This window comes from Rhinolophus sinicus, chromosome 1, assembly GCF_057876585.1.
Source record: "Rhinolophus sinicus isolate RSI-liver-muscle chromosome 1, RSI-T2T, whole genome shotgun sequence".
In the NCBI taxonomy this organism is placed as follows: Eukaryota; Metazoa; Chordata; class Mammalia; order Chiroptera; family Rhinolophidae; genus Rhinolophus; species Rhinolophus sinicus.
The window spans coordinates 163,182,885-163,196,728 of record NC_142501.1 but is presented as its reverse complement, the minus strand read 5'-3'; the positions used below and the strand labels follow the sequence as shown (position 1 = coordinate 163,196,728).

At 36.7% G+C, this 13,844-nt stretch overlaps 1 protein-coding gene and 1 pseudogene across 1 annotated transcript in view; one reads left to right on the top strand and one right to left on the bottom strand.

Annotated features, from left to right (window-relative positions):
• CFAP299 (cilia and flagella associated protein 299) overlaps positions 1 to 13,844 on the bottom strand; it is a 525,301-nt gene that overhangs the window by 472,603 nt on the left and 38,854 nt on the right. The gene's annotated exons all lie outside the window — the stretch shown is intronic.
• LOC109439634 (BET1 homolog pseudogene) lies at positions 1,673 to 2,028 on the top strand (annotated as a pseudogene).

Genomic DNA, 13,844 nt, shown 5'->3' with positions numbered 1-13,844 from the left:
TTTATTCCACAAATGCTTCTGACAATCTACAAAGTATCATGCTAGGAATTTTGAGGGAAGCAGTGGGACTAAAACATAATCTGTGTCCTCAAGGAGACTATAATCTAATAGATGTTCTAAAAGCCTTACATAAGTAATGATAATGCAAAACTGAATGTGACTTGTCATTAGAAAAATATAGATAATACAGTATTTGTCATGAGCTCCCAGAGGAAATGCAAATTGGGCTATTAAGGTATATCAAGGACAGCTTCAAGAAGTGTTTCACCTGGGCTTTGAATAATGGATAGGATTACCCACGAGGAGATTAATAAAGAGGTCATTTTAGTAAGAACAAAGCTGTGCCTGGCACAGAGCAGGCCTCAACACATAGTTATTTAATAAATGAACAAACAAAGGAATATGAAAAGGCAAGGAGCAGGGCAGTCCAACGCCCATGTGGGTGCAGGGAAGCTGTTAAAGGGTTTTGAGTAGAGAGAAGCAAAACCAGAGAATGCAGGACATAAAAATCTACGTTGAGAGCCATAGAACTGTTGGGCGCATCGTAACCACTCCCTTTTGAAAACCTCTGTACATCCCAATGCATCAACCTGCATCTTGGGCGGGAAGAACTGGAAACACTCTTTTATGTAATGGAATATGAAATACAATTGGATTTCAAATCGCCATCCAAATGTGAAACTAATCTTTCTGTAAATAGTAAAAATGACCTATTATCTTCAAAATGGGGGAGAAGGAAAAAGAAAAACCACTGACTACCACCTAGAGGAAAAAATCACCACTACAACATCAAAGCATTTATCCGAGGTATCACGTCCCATGATGCGGCTATTTTACTGCTGATAAGCTGCTGTGATAGAACTCCTACCCAAGTGCTTCCCTTTTCATTTTCCTAAATCCCCAGGCTTTAACATCTACAAATGGGAGCTTGTTATAAATTAATCTCCAAGTCAAAAATTATAACAGAATGATGTAATTTATAAAATATCTTTACATGTTATCTAGTTTGGATAAAGTTTATGGAAAGATCTTGAAATGTCATGGAGAAATGTGCTATATTTTTTTTATTTCTGATGGGCAAAAATGTGTAGATTTACAATTTTATACAAATAAATAACTACCATTTACACCTATGGTGAGATTCTGATTATCTATGGCTTGTTTTTTAACATATTTTCAGCTACATGTCCTAAATTATAAACCTTCAAAGAAAGGACAGTAGGTAGTTTGTCAAAAACCTAACCAAAAAAAAAATAATAATAAAATAAAATACAAAAATGAAAATAAAATCTGTATGAAATAAATTACAATCAGAACATGGAGTCTTAACATATGCAACCAACCCACAATGTTAAATGGCAACATCAAATGGACCATCATGAAGACAACCCATAATTAAAATGTTTCTGACATAACTTTTTAATAACCCTTGGGTGTGAGGGTTCCTAAAATATGGGTATCAGCTGGTTTTCTAGCATTTATACCAATGACAATTAAGTTGCTTTCAGCAACTTTTGGAGAAAAGAATGTTTCTTCAGACACTCCACTGATGTGACGGCACTTTGGGGAAAGAAGCTGGTGTTTGCCGGGCCCGGTCCCTAACACACAGTCTAGGTGACCCTGGCCCCGTCCTGCCCACTCCGCCCACCTTTTCCCTCCCTCCTCTGGCAGGATGAGGCATCCAGACCTGGATAAAGGAGTCCCTCCTGGCAACCATGGGAACGAGGCTATGCTAACCGTGGATATGGAGCCTGGGAAGAGGACAATGAGAGACTCACCGAAAGTCGAAGAAACAAAGTAACTGCTATAAAGTCTCTTTCCATTGAGACAGACTATGAAGTTAAAAATCAAAATAAATTATTAGCTGAAATGGATTCAGTTGGATTCTACAACTGGATTTCTAGGTAAAACTACGAAAAAACTGAAGATTTTTATCTAGAGAGAACCAGACAAAGCTGCTGTGCTCTATGATGCTGTTTTCATTGTTTTGCCTTTTGTGTCATTTATTGGATTATTAAACTGAGGTGACACAAGGAAGTGTGAATTTTGAATTTGTTACAACTTAACAGCATGGAGTACCACTTCAGTAAAAAAAAAAAAAAAAAAAATCAGCATCAAAACATTCAAAATTTTCAAATAGTATGGCTGTTTCCATTGACGATTACCGAAATTGACTTGTTTTATAAAGCATATTAGATAACACAGTGCTCTTTGAATACTGTTGCGTAGTTATTTATTTTCCCCTTTCTACAGGGATATTGAAATGGCCCAAAGTCTGGCTCTTACAATTGTTCTGTTGTTTGTCGTCACATTAAACAGCAGGATAAGAGTCTGCTGTTACCATACATGTAGGTTTTTATTCTATGTACAGAAACTCGACGGGAGAATAACAGAATGCCTGGAGAGCCGAATGCTGAGCTCCGGAGGGAGTAAACAAGTGTGTGATGGAATGGTAAATGTATTTTCCTGAATTGCTATCAACTCTGTCTTTAAAATGTTCTTAATTTATCTATACTCGTTCAATACAATTATTGCCTCAGTACATCTGTGTTCCAGCCAGTGGTCTGGGTTGGTAGGGGTGATCACAATGGTGAACCAAAAAGGCCAAGTCTCACTTTTCATGGTCCTTAACACGAACATATAGGAAACCATTCACATAAAATATACATGCCAAAATAAAGAGTACTATAATTGAAATAAATATGTCAATTAAGATGGGATTCCTTTAAGGCACCCCAAGAGTAGTTTCATGTGGATGCTGTGGGTGGGGGCGAGAGCTAGAAAGAGAAGACGAAACTATTAGGATATAAAATACATCCTTCAGAAGAAGGGGCAGGGAGGGTTCCATGCCCCTTGACAATGCTTTAGGCACAGTATTCCATCTGCATCTGTTTTATCTTGGAGTTGCACATGAGATTTCATTTGTAAAAAGATTCTGCTGAAGGAAAGAAAAAAAAAAAACTTTGAAAATCATTGACCTAATTACTGTGTTTCATTTTATTCCTTAAACTTGATAAAAACCTACTTTCGAACTATGTAAAAATCCTTTCACATTCTGGAAAAAGTTTTGAATTGGTTTCTATTTTTAAATTAGATTTGGGATAATATTTTTCTCTAGTTTCCTTTTCCAGACATGTCCCACGACACCAGTAATGCCCAGATATTTCTTGCATGCACCTCACAACCCACTCCAAGACAACTGGGTCTTCCTTTCAGAGAAGATATTTATGCTTGTTAAAAGGACAGTGGACAATAGATTCTGCTCCCTTAGTCAGAAGTGATTAGTGAGTCAATCACAATTTTTTTCTCCTGGAAATTTGCAATTGTGACTCTCAACTTTTATCAGTTTCTGATTGCTTGAACAGAGAGGCATATAAGGCTGCAACAGTCATTTTTGTGGCATAATCACAGAGAAACAGAGAAGCAGGTTTGTAGTTAAAGACTGAAAAAAAAAAAAAATGACAGACGTGCAGGCAAAAGCAGAAATAAGTGACCATGAGACTCTGGAGAGACAGAAACAGTAAACTTCATTCCCGACTTTGAATCCCTGGGTTCTGATGCTTCCTGAGACCTAGCTCGAAAATGGGCTTCTGTTTCTTTCCTCCAGACTCTCTAAGGCATCCACTCTCCGCAGCTCCTCCAGTTGCTTGGCCCTTTCATTGTCGCAGATTGTCCTTCCTCCTTTTTTACTTGCATTGAGTGTCAGTTTGTAGGTACAAACAGGGTTTTACCATATGTAATAAGCTCGTTGGCAGGTGTTACCTCTGTCTACACAGCTGCAAACATCTCCAGCTCCTGAATCCCACCCTAGGAGGTGTCACAGGTGAGCTCACACAGTCTTGCTATCTTCCACTCTGGTCCATCTCAGAAATGCCTGCTGCTTGCACAATTATCTAAGGATGAGACTTCAAAGCTGCAGAGAGCATCACATCAATGCCCAAATAGCAACCCTAATGTCTGAGTCTGTACTTGGATCTATGCTTGATGCCGGTGATACCGTGATTTATAACAAGAAATATATGTTTGGTCTTCGCCCTGCTTCTGGCACAGAACTCCTAACACCTTTGGAATTTCTGGGAGCAACAGAGGTCTTTTGTTATGTTAATCAGGTGACTTTTGGAAAGCACCTAAGGATGAGGACTGGTTGCCAATGGAGCTAACCATGTGCATGATTAGAGGGTTGGAACTTTCGGTCCCACCCCCCCATTTCCAGGAAGAGGAGAGGAGCTTGAGGTTGAATCCATAGCCAATGGCCAGTGACTTTTGGTCAATCATGACTATGTAATGAAACCTGCATAAAAACTCAAAAGGACAGGGTGCAGGTCCTTTTCAAGAGCTTCCAAGTTGAAGAAACAGAACGCTTCCACTTACCACCATGTCAGGCCCCAAGCTCCACGACAATGGAAGCTCCTTTGTTTGGGACCTTGCCCTATGCTGTTCATCTAGCTTTTGGTTCTTCATCTGGCTGCTGATTCATATCTTGTAATATTCTTTATACTAAATTGGTAATCTACTGAGTTAATGTGTTTTCCTTAGTTCTGTGAGGCACGCTAGCAAATTAACAGACACCAAGGAAGGGATCATGGAAACCTCTGACTTACAGCCAGTCGGTTAGAGTACAGGTAACAACCTGGCCTTGCAATTGGCATCCGGAATTGGAGGAGATCCTTGGAACCTACAATTTGCAGCCAGTTGGTCAGAAGCACAGGTAACAAGGTAAGCTTGTGATTGGTGTCTGAAGTGGAGGGTGATCTTGTAGGTCTGAGCCCTTTACCTGTGGAATAAGATCCTATCTCCAAATAGTGCCAGAATTGAGCTGCATTCTCAGATACCTTGTTGGTGTCCTAGAAGTGCTTGTTGGTGTGGGAAAGCCTCCGTGCACCTGTTAGAATGGGGTCCAGTTCCACTCCTCCCAGTGTCTCTTTTAAACCCATTCCATTTAGAATTTGATCCATATTATTAATGTCACTACACAGATGGCTTTGGGATGCAAACATGATTCAGATTTAAATCTTTCTTCTTCTGTAGCCTTTAAATTCTGCTGATAAACCTTAGTTATTGCGTAAAAATTTTTAAGTCTATTTAAGCACTCTGATAGACCTTAAGTTCTATTTACAAAATTAAATACCTTCAAACATGTTAAAATGCATTCATAAATTCAACATACTGTTTCCTTTTAAAATACTTCAATTGTCTTATTGGGGAAAAAAGCTTTCCAAAGTACTTAAGTAATTTTTATACATTAAACATATAAAAAGGGCAATCTTAAATTCTCTTAAATGTTCCAGTACAATATATACATTTAGAAACATTTATATATAAAATCACAAGTTGTCAAAACCACAATGAGATATCACCTCACACCTGTTAGAAAGGCTATTATCAAAAAGACAATAAATAACAAGTATTGGAGAGGGTGTGGTGAAAAGTTAACTCTCATACACTGTTCATGGGAATGTAAATTAGTGCAGCCACTATGGAAAACAGTATGGAAAAATTAAGACTAGAACTACCATATGACCCAGCGATTCCTTTTCTGAATATTTACCTGAAAAATCTTATTTGTAAAGATAAATGTACCCTTATGTCCATTGCAGCATTATTTACAATAGCTAAGACAGGAAAATAACCTAAGCATTGGTTGACTGGAAAAAGAAGTGGTGTGTGTGTGTGTGTGTGTGTGTGTGTGTGCGTGTGTGCGCGCGCGCATAATGTAATACTACTCAGCAATAAAAATATTAAAATATTGCCATTTGCAACAACATGAATGGGTCTTGAGAATATTATGCTAAGTGAAATAAGTCAGACAGAAAAGGACAAAAACCATATGCTTTCATTCATTTGTAGGATTTAAAACAAAAATAACAAACAAACTAAGAAAACAAACTCATAGATATAGACAAGAATGGTGGTTACCAGAGGGCAAAGGAGGTTGGGGAGAGCAAAATAGGTAAAGGGGGTCAAATATATGGTAACAAAAGGAAACTAGAGTTTGGGTGGTGAGCATGCAATAGAGTACAACAGATGTCAAATTATGATGTTGTATACCTGAAAATTATATGATGTTATTAACCAATGTTATCCCCAATAAATTTAACTTTAAAAAAATTTTTTAAGTCACAAGTTGAATTACACATTTCAGTTTAAAGTTACTAGGCCATTATTCCAAAAGACTGAAATTCACTCAGTTTAAACAAATATAATACTAAATATGGGCAGATTCTTCCTTAACATACAAATGTTAATGCAATAATTTTGACTCTTGAACACTTTAATACTCCATTTTAAATCTTCTTGAGGTTGACAAATGCATAGCCAAGAAGGACCACTATCATCCCACTTAACTGAGATTACTTTAACCAAAGATTTGATAAAAGAGTGACTAGACAGACGAGTGGATATGTGGGTGTCGAGACGCCATTCCCTTGTGTTCATGATCCAGCAAATAATTGAGGTATACTCGGATATCAACATGTTGCTGCATTCCCCAGAATCCTCAATGGGACAAAGCTGCTGCAAAGAATGCCCCTATTTCCCATACTGCACATTGTCTGTGCCCACATGTCTCATAGTTACCCCATTTCATACAAATCCTTTAGCCTCTCTCTCCCTAAAGCAAGGTCCAATGCACCATACTTGGCAAATCAGAATGAATCTTTCCCTCCTCTGTGCTTCTGGAATATGTTGTTTATACTTCTCTTGTACCAGTTAGCACATCCCACTCTATGCAATATATTTAGTTGAATTTATGTGTTATTCTCCTCTCTGAACTCTAAGTTCCTTAATGAAACAAGCTTTTTTGTGCTTACTTTTATCCCCAAGTGTGTCATGCAAAACACATTCACTTAGTAGTACCTTATAACAAACATATTTAAGTTGTAAAGCTTTTATGATTAGTGCTTAATAAGCAAAAAGACCTGTTGATTTGGACTATTAATTAGAAATAAGGTGCAGAAAGCTTGGGACAGTTGAAATGACCCATTATGAGATTTTGCACAGGCAACTGGTCACAAATAGAGAGGCAACACAGCATGAGGCTCAAAGTACTGTCACGAAATTGCCTGGGTATGAATCCTAACTCTCCCATTTACTCGCTGGGTGACCTGGGTAAGTTGCTTAACCTCACTGTGACTCAGTTTCTTATTCCATAAAAGGGGCCCAATGAAAGCCCCTGAAAGCATGATTATGAGGATTAGATGAGATAAAACCTACAGAGCATTTAGCTTAATACCTGTCACACAGAAAGCAAGCCACCACCCAGAACACAGCACAGACAATGCCCTCGGTGGGCCCTGGCAATAAGTGTTCAATAAATGTTATGTAGTATTATTATATCAATATATAACTGTTCTCTCTTTCCCTATATGGTGAAGTTAAATGAAGTCTAAATTATGGAATGCAAAGAGAAATTGGGCAAAGATAAATCTTATCCTAGAAAATAACATTCAAGGGCTCTTAACACCTCTGCCTGATAAACTTTCCCAAGGATCAGATGATATCGTAGCAACAAAACAAAAGCAAAACCTGGTGAAAGAATTCAAATTTCTACTACCTTAACAAATTAAGAGTGCATAATACATAGTCCCAGGCTCTTAAAATTTTTCATTGAATAAATAAATAAGAAAGGTACCATTTTTCTAAAAGCAAGATAAATGTTGTAGCAGGTTAATTGCTAATTTTTACTTAAAATAGATTGTTTATATATCCCTTTTATCTATCTGGATATTCCCAGAAATATTTTTTTTTTTTTACTAGAAATACAAAGATTCAGATTAATTTAACTCTAAACAAACTTTGGGCAACAATAAAACTACATGAGGACAGTTAAGAATGAGCAAATTAAGCACCAAATTATGAATTGCTATTTATTTAAATCTCCTCTAAAATAGGTATATTATAATTTTGTGTTTAACTCAACTGTAGAAGTTTTCAATATCCCATGTCACTCATGCCTTTTGGAACTCTAGATGCTCAAACTCCAAAGCTTATTTGAACTGTAAAGCTTTTATGATTCGTGGGGCCACTGTTCAGTTGTCTTAATTATGAATCAAACGGCCAAAGGAAACAATCATCCCTGGTTACATACAGTGCTGCTTTGGTGACAGGGGAAATTTTAATTACGACACATATTCCAAAGCATCCCCACATTTTACCCCAAACCTGGTCCTCATTCATTCAATACGTATTTCCTATGTTTTCCCAATGTAGATTATCATTTTTGAGCTCATTCTAATTCCTAACACTAACAAACTCTGGCGGTATCAATGGAGAATCCTTCTAAATGCCAAAAACTTCTCGTTAGAAAACAAGAGACAAGAAGGCCAAGGTTTGAATTCTGCCTTTGTCACTAATTCACTGAAGGACTTTAAGCTAATAACTAAATATTCTATCTCAGTTTCCTTATGTGCGAAAGGAGAAACATACCACCTTCCTGTGGTTGAGATAATTTGGTGCGATGCCTGCCCTTTCATATAACATAAGCAAGTATAATGTCCTGAATTATTCCAGATTCAGAAAGCTCAAAAAAGAAAGATCACATATACGACAAGTCTACAAATCAACAGGTAAGAAATACTTTCTTCTCACTGGTCCAGTCACTAATTCTTTTGGAGTTAGGAGGAGATCAGAGATAATCAGAATGCTAGGTCCTTTGATTTCTACCTGGGCTGAATCCTAGCTTCTATCCTTGGATAAATACTAACTGACTGTCTCCCAGGTAACTCCACAAGAGTGGAAACAACGTGCATAGAATTTGAGTTAGAAGAGTTTCAAAAAGAGATACAGGGTAGTTCCCTGCACTGAGCTGGAGAGACAAAGCATCCAAGGCAGATGACGGTCCCTAGCTTTAAAGCTTTCTAAGGGTTGAATTTCCCCATATCTCTCAGTTACCTGTTTCAATGTATAATTCCTTCTTTACAGTTATGTCCATCTTTATGACCAACTGAACTTTTCTCTGGGTACAATTTAAAAGTATTTCATTTTATTTGGTCTCCTGTGGAAGAAAAGAACATCTGTTCTGCATCTTCCATATAATAACCTTTCAAATACTTGAAGACAGTTAAATCACCCCGTAGTCTTCCCTTCTCCAAGTTAAACAGCTCTGATCCCACTGAGCCATCTCTTAGGAGCTAGTCCCCATTTCTTACATCACTTTTGCTGATCTTCGCTGGACCTTCTCCAGAGTCTCCATATATTCTTGGCCAAATGCAAAGACCGAAATCGAACACAGCAATAATGCCAAATAAAGCAGAAGGATTACTTTTCACTTCTGTATCCCTCTCTCGATAAAACATTCCAAGTAGTGTGCTTCCCTTTTTTCCAAAAATATATTGCTCTTTCTAATCCTCTTTGCTTTGTAATCATATATACTATCATCTTGTGGTACCTTTCTCCAGGACTCATATCAGATTTCAGGTGCTTCAAATAATCCCTTCCTGTCAGTGAGGAACAAATTTAGAAGCACACAGCTTCAGAATATTTGTCTACCTTCTATTAAAGCTAAACTAGAAAAGCTGTAAAAGCAAAATCAAAATTCATACAATCCACAAAATAACCATCAACATTTATATCTTGATGGCATTTTAGAAACATGTTCTCTTCGCATGTATGCAGAAGTCCATTTTCTTCAAATATAAGAATGACATAATCTGACAGATTTTACAGGAATATCCTGTAAACAAACAAAACAAAACAAATGAAAAGATTAAAATTTAAAGAAGAATTTATCAATACATTTGTGAAAATGGTGAGTCCTCAGTGCATTTTAAATCTGGTATGAGTTTTACCATTTTAATCTACAATCCACTTTATAAAAATAAACATTAAATATACATTTTTTTATATCTCCTTGGTTTAAATGTTTGAATATATTTATCAAGGGATACATTTCTGAGGGTTTTAGAGCTGCCAGTAACTCTATTATTTTTATTTTAAACTATTATGAATAACTATACTTAAAACCAACTGAAATGTCTCTGTGTTTTTTTCCTTTTTCTCTTTACCTTCATGAAGATACCTAACTATGTACAAATTCTCATTTCATAAACACCACTTAAGCATTTATTGTTTAAGAATGCAAAAACTGAAAGATGTAAAAAGAAAAGTATCACAATGATTTGAAGAAAAACAGCATGTTTCATTTCAGAAATTCAGTTTTAAAAAATGGGATATTTTTCTGAATTTCTCCCATCTCTTCAGGGCCTCTTTTGGGTATCTGCCATTCTTAACCATTCCTTCAAACAGCACTACACAATCGAGGGCATGTGTGGAGGAGAGGACGATGCAAAATGCAAATGCGTAACCTCATACTCAAGCTCATTTCATATTCTGATTGTCAAAAGACACCTTACATTAAGGGAGAAGACAAATTACAAACTGGGAGAAGCTACCTAAAGTATATAAAACTGAAACGAGCATAAATAAAATGTTCCTACAAGTAAGAAAAAAATCACAAATAACCCAGCGAAAATAGACAAAAGACATGAACAGGCTTTTGCCCAAAAGGAAACATATGAGTATATGGCCAATAAACATACGAAGGGATTTCCAATTCAGTATTTCTAGTAATTAGGAAACACAAATCAAAACTACAATGAGAAGCCACTTTAAAACTATTTGAACAGCAAAAATAAAACAAAAATAAAAACAAATTCTGATCATACAAGTATTTGATGGGATGTAGAGCCAAAAGATATTTTATTATTCTGTAATAGGAAGGCAAATGGATTCAACTACTCTGGAAGTAAGGTTAAACACTCACATAAACTGCAGCTGATATACTCCAGTGTGTGGCATCTGTCTAGGAGAAACTCTCGCATATGTGCATTAGGAGACATGTCCATTAGCAGCTCTGCTCACAATAGCACAATCTATAAGCAATCCCAATCCCCACCACCAAGAATGTTTAAAATTCAATGGTGATACAATCAGCACAATGCTGTACAGAAACAAAAATAAACTATAGCAACACGTAACAACATGAATGATTCTTAGTAACAAAATATTATGTGAAAAAGCAAGACCGAAAAGAGAACATATAGCAATATAATCTCTTTGTAAACTCAAAACAACTAAAATTTAAAAACTTACTTTTGAGAAACACATATAGATATAAAATTATATTAAAAAGGAAAGCAAGAGAATGATGAAGGCAGAACTCAGGATGTTGGTTAATTCGTGATTGTATAAATGACTGCAATTTTACAAAAATGGGCTCTGTCTTTCATACACCTCTCCCTATATCTACACCCTAGGCAATATAATTTTGCACCTTCTTTTATCAAAAGGTGGTGTCTATTTGTCCACCCTTGAATCTGGACCGGCCTTGTGTCTTGCTGTGGTGAACAGAATGGTACAGAAATGAGTGTGCCAGTTTGAAGTCTGGGTCTCTCTCCCTTAGACTCCTACCTCTGCCAGGAGAACATGCCCAGGACCCACACTTACTCCCTCATACCCCTGGATGTTAAGAGATCACACGGCACAGAGCTCATTCATCCCAGCCAATGCCATCCCAGACCAGGCAGCCCCGGAACACTCACCAAATGATCACAGACTCAGGAACAAGCCCAGCAAAGATCATCTAAGCCAGTTCCATAGCAGCCCATCCAACGACGGAGCCCAGCCAATCCATACACTTGTGAGCTGAATTAATGATTGTTTTGTTGAGTCACTAAGTTTTGAGGTCATTTTTAATGCAGAATTTTCACAGCAATACAAAACTGATACACTCGGGTTGGAGGAGTCAGGGCCGTACTCTGTATGTTCTTATTATTTTGTGTCCTATTCAATTTTTAAAGCTCTATTTCCATTCATTGACACTACCTCCATACTGATAATTTTAAGTATTCTGCTGTATTTCATCTTAGTGATACACCAGTTTACTTAGACTCATTACTCTATCATTAGAGAGTACAGCAAAGTCACTCTGATTTTCAAAATATTAATGTAGGGTAATATAAAATTTTGCCATTGTTGTTTATGTGTTCCCCTATGAAATCATCTAGATATGGTATTGCACAGACTTTGGAAACACACAGACGTCTGCCACTAAACCAGCTATTAGGGTAAGTAACTGAACTTCTCCGTGCCTCATTATCATCACCAGTATGATGGAGATGAGTGCACTTATCTTTCAAGATTGTTGTGGGAACCACATGAGATGTTCATTCATAGTTCATTGACACAATAGATCATTGTAAGTGCATTCTATGTGAAGGGTTTCACAAGTATTGAATTTTGAAAAGTTTTTCCTTTTCACATACTAATAAATGTGAATGACACCTATCAGTTTGATTTAAAATGGATGGAGTATGAATCTGAAACTTACTGAGAAACGCAAACCTTAAAACAACCAACACTACTACATACCGCTACCTGAGATTTAAGAGTGCTGAACTAGGCCTTTTGACATTTTGGAAGCAAATGTACAGGGTCCATTAAATAATGTGTGCTAAATGTTAAATATATTGTCATCCCTATGTCTATCAAAAATCATTCCTCTTGGATCTTGTGTGTGATGTTACCTTTGTTATGTTTCAGTTAAGACATGGCATATCCTGATGGGTAGATATAGTAAAAAATACCACCCATAATGCGACAGTTTTTGATCAGCTAATAAAAAAGCATATGAGCTGATATCATTAATAACTATTATCAGAGATATAGTTAATATATTTTCAGGAGCTGGGAAAAGGCTCTAAAGTGAACAAAAATAATAAGCTATTCAGAAAATCACTAAGGAAATTCTGACACGTGCGACAACATGGATGAACCTTGAGGAAATTACGGTAAGTGAAATAAACCAGTCACAGAATAGACAATACTGTATGATTCCACTTATGTGAGCTATCTAGAATAGTCAAATTCATAGAAACAGAAAGTAGAATGGTGGTTGCCAGGAGACGGGGAGGGGGAAATAGGGAGTTTCATTTAACAGGTACAGAGTTTCACTTTTGCAAGATGAAGTAGTTCTGGATATTGGTTGCACAATATTGTGAATACATGTAACATTACTGAACTGTACACTTAAAATGGTTAAAATGATAAATTTTATATAATGTATTTATACCACAAATATAACATTATTTATTTATTTATTTATTTATTTATTTATTTATTTATTTACATTTGCTACATAACCACTGACCAGCCAATCTAACTTAGGAACAATTTGCCTAATTGTATAATTACACATAGAAGTAAGTTTTTAAAAGGTACACGTAGGTATAGATTTTGGTGATGTGATTATTTTCAATAATGTAGGTTCAAATTGCATGAGTTAAGTCACTGAACTCGGGACAGACAATGGGGGCCATACCTAGAACTCCACTGTCAATGTTGGATAAATGTCGTGTTGCAAATTGAATGACAAATATCTTACTACTACTGCCTTGTCTATGACACATGCAGCAAACTGGCACTCTCAGGTGCTGAATCAGAATGTCATTTGTTTAACTAGCTGTTGAGAACCTACTATTCATCAGGCACTGGGATTGACTCTGATGAGAGGGGTGAACAAGAGAAAAAAGATACCTGCTTACATGTAGCTGAGGAGAAAGACTGCATATGCCTATCAATCAATCAATCAATACAAACAAAAACTTATCAGGTAATAAGACCTCAGAGAAAAATAAAATAGAGCAATATTGTGACAAGTGACTAGTTGGCTGGTTTAGATTAACGGTCTGGGACTGCCTCTGCTGAGAGGTGATGTATGCACTGAGGTCTGAATGATAAAAAGGAAGCAACCAACACAAGGATCCATCAGGGTGAAGAATTTTCCAAACAAAAAGGGCATCCAGTGCAGAGTCTACGTCAAAAACAAGATTCATGTTCACGAAGGAAAA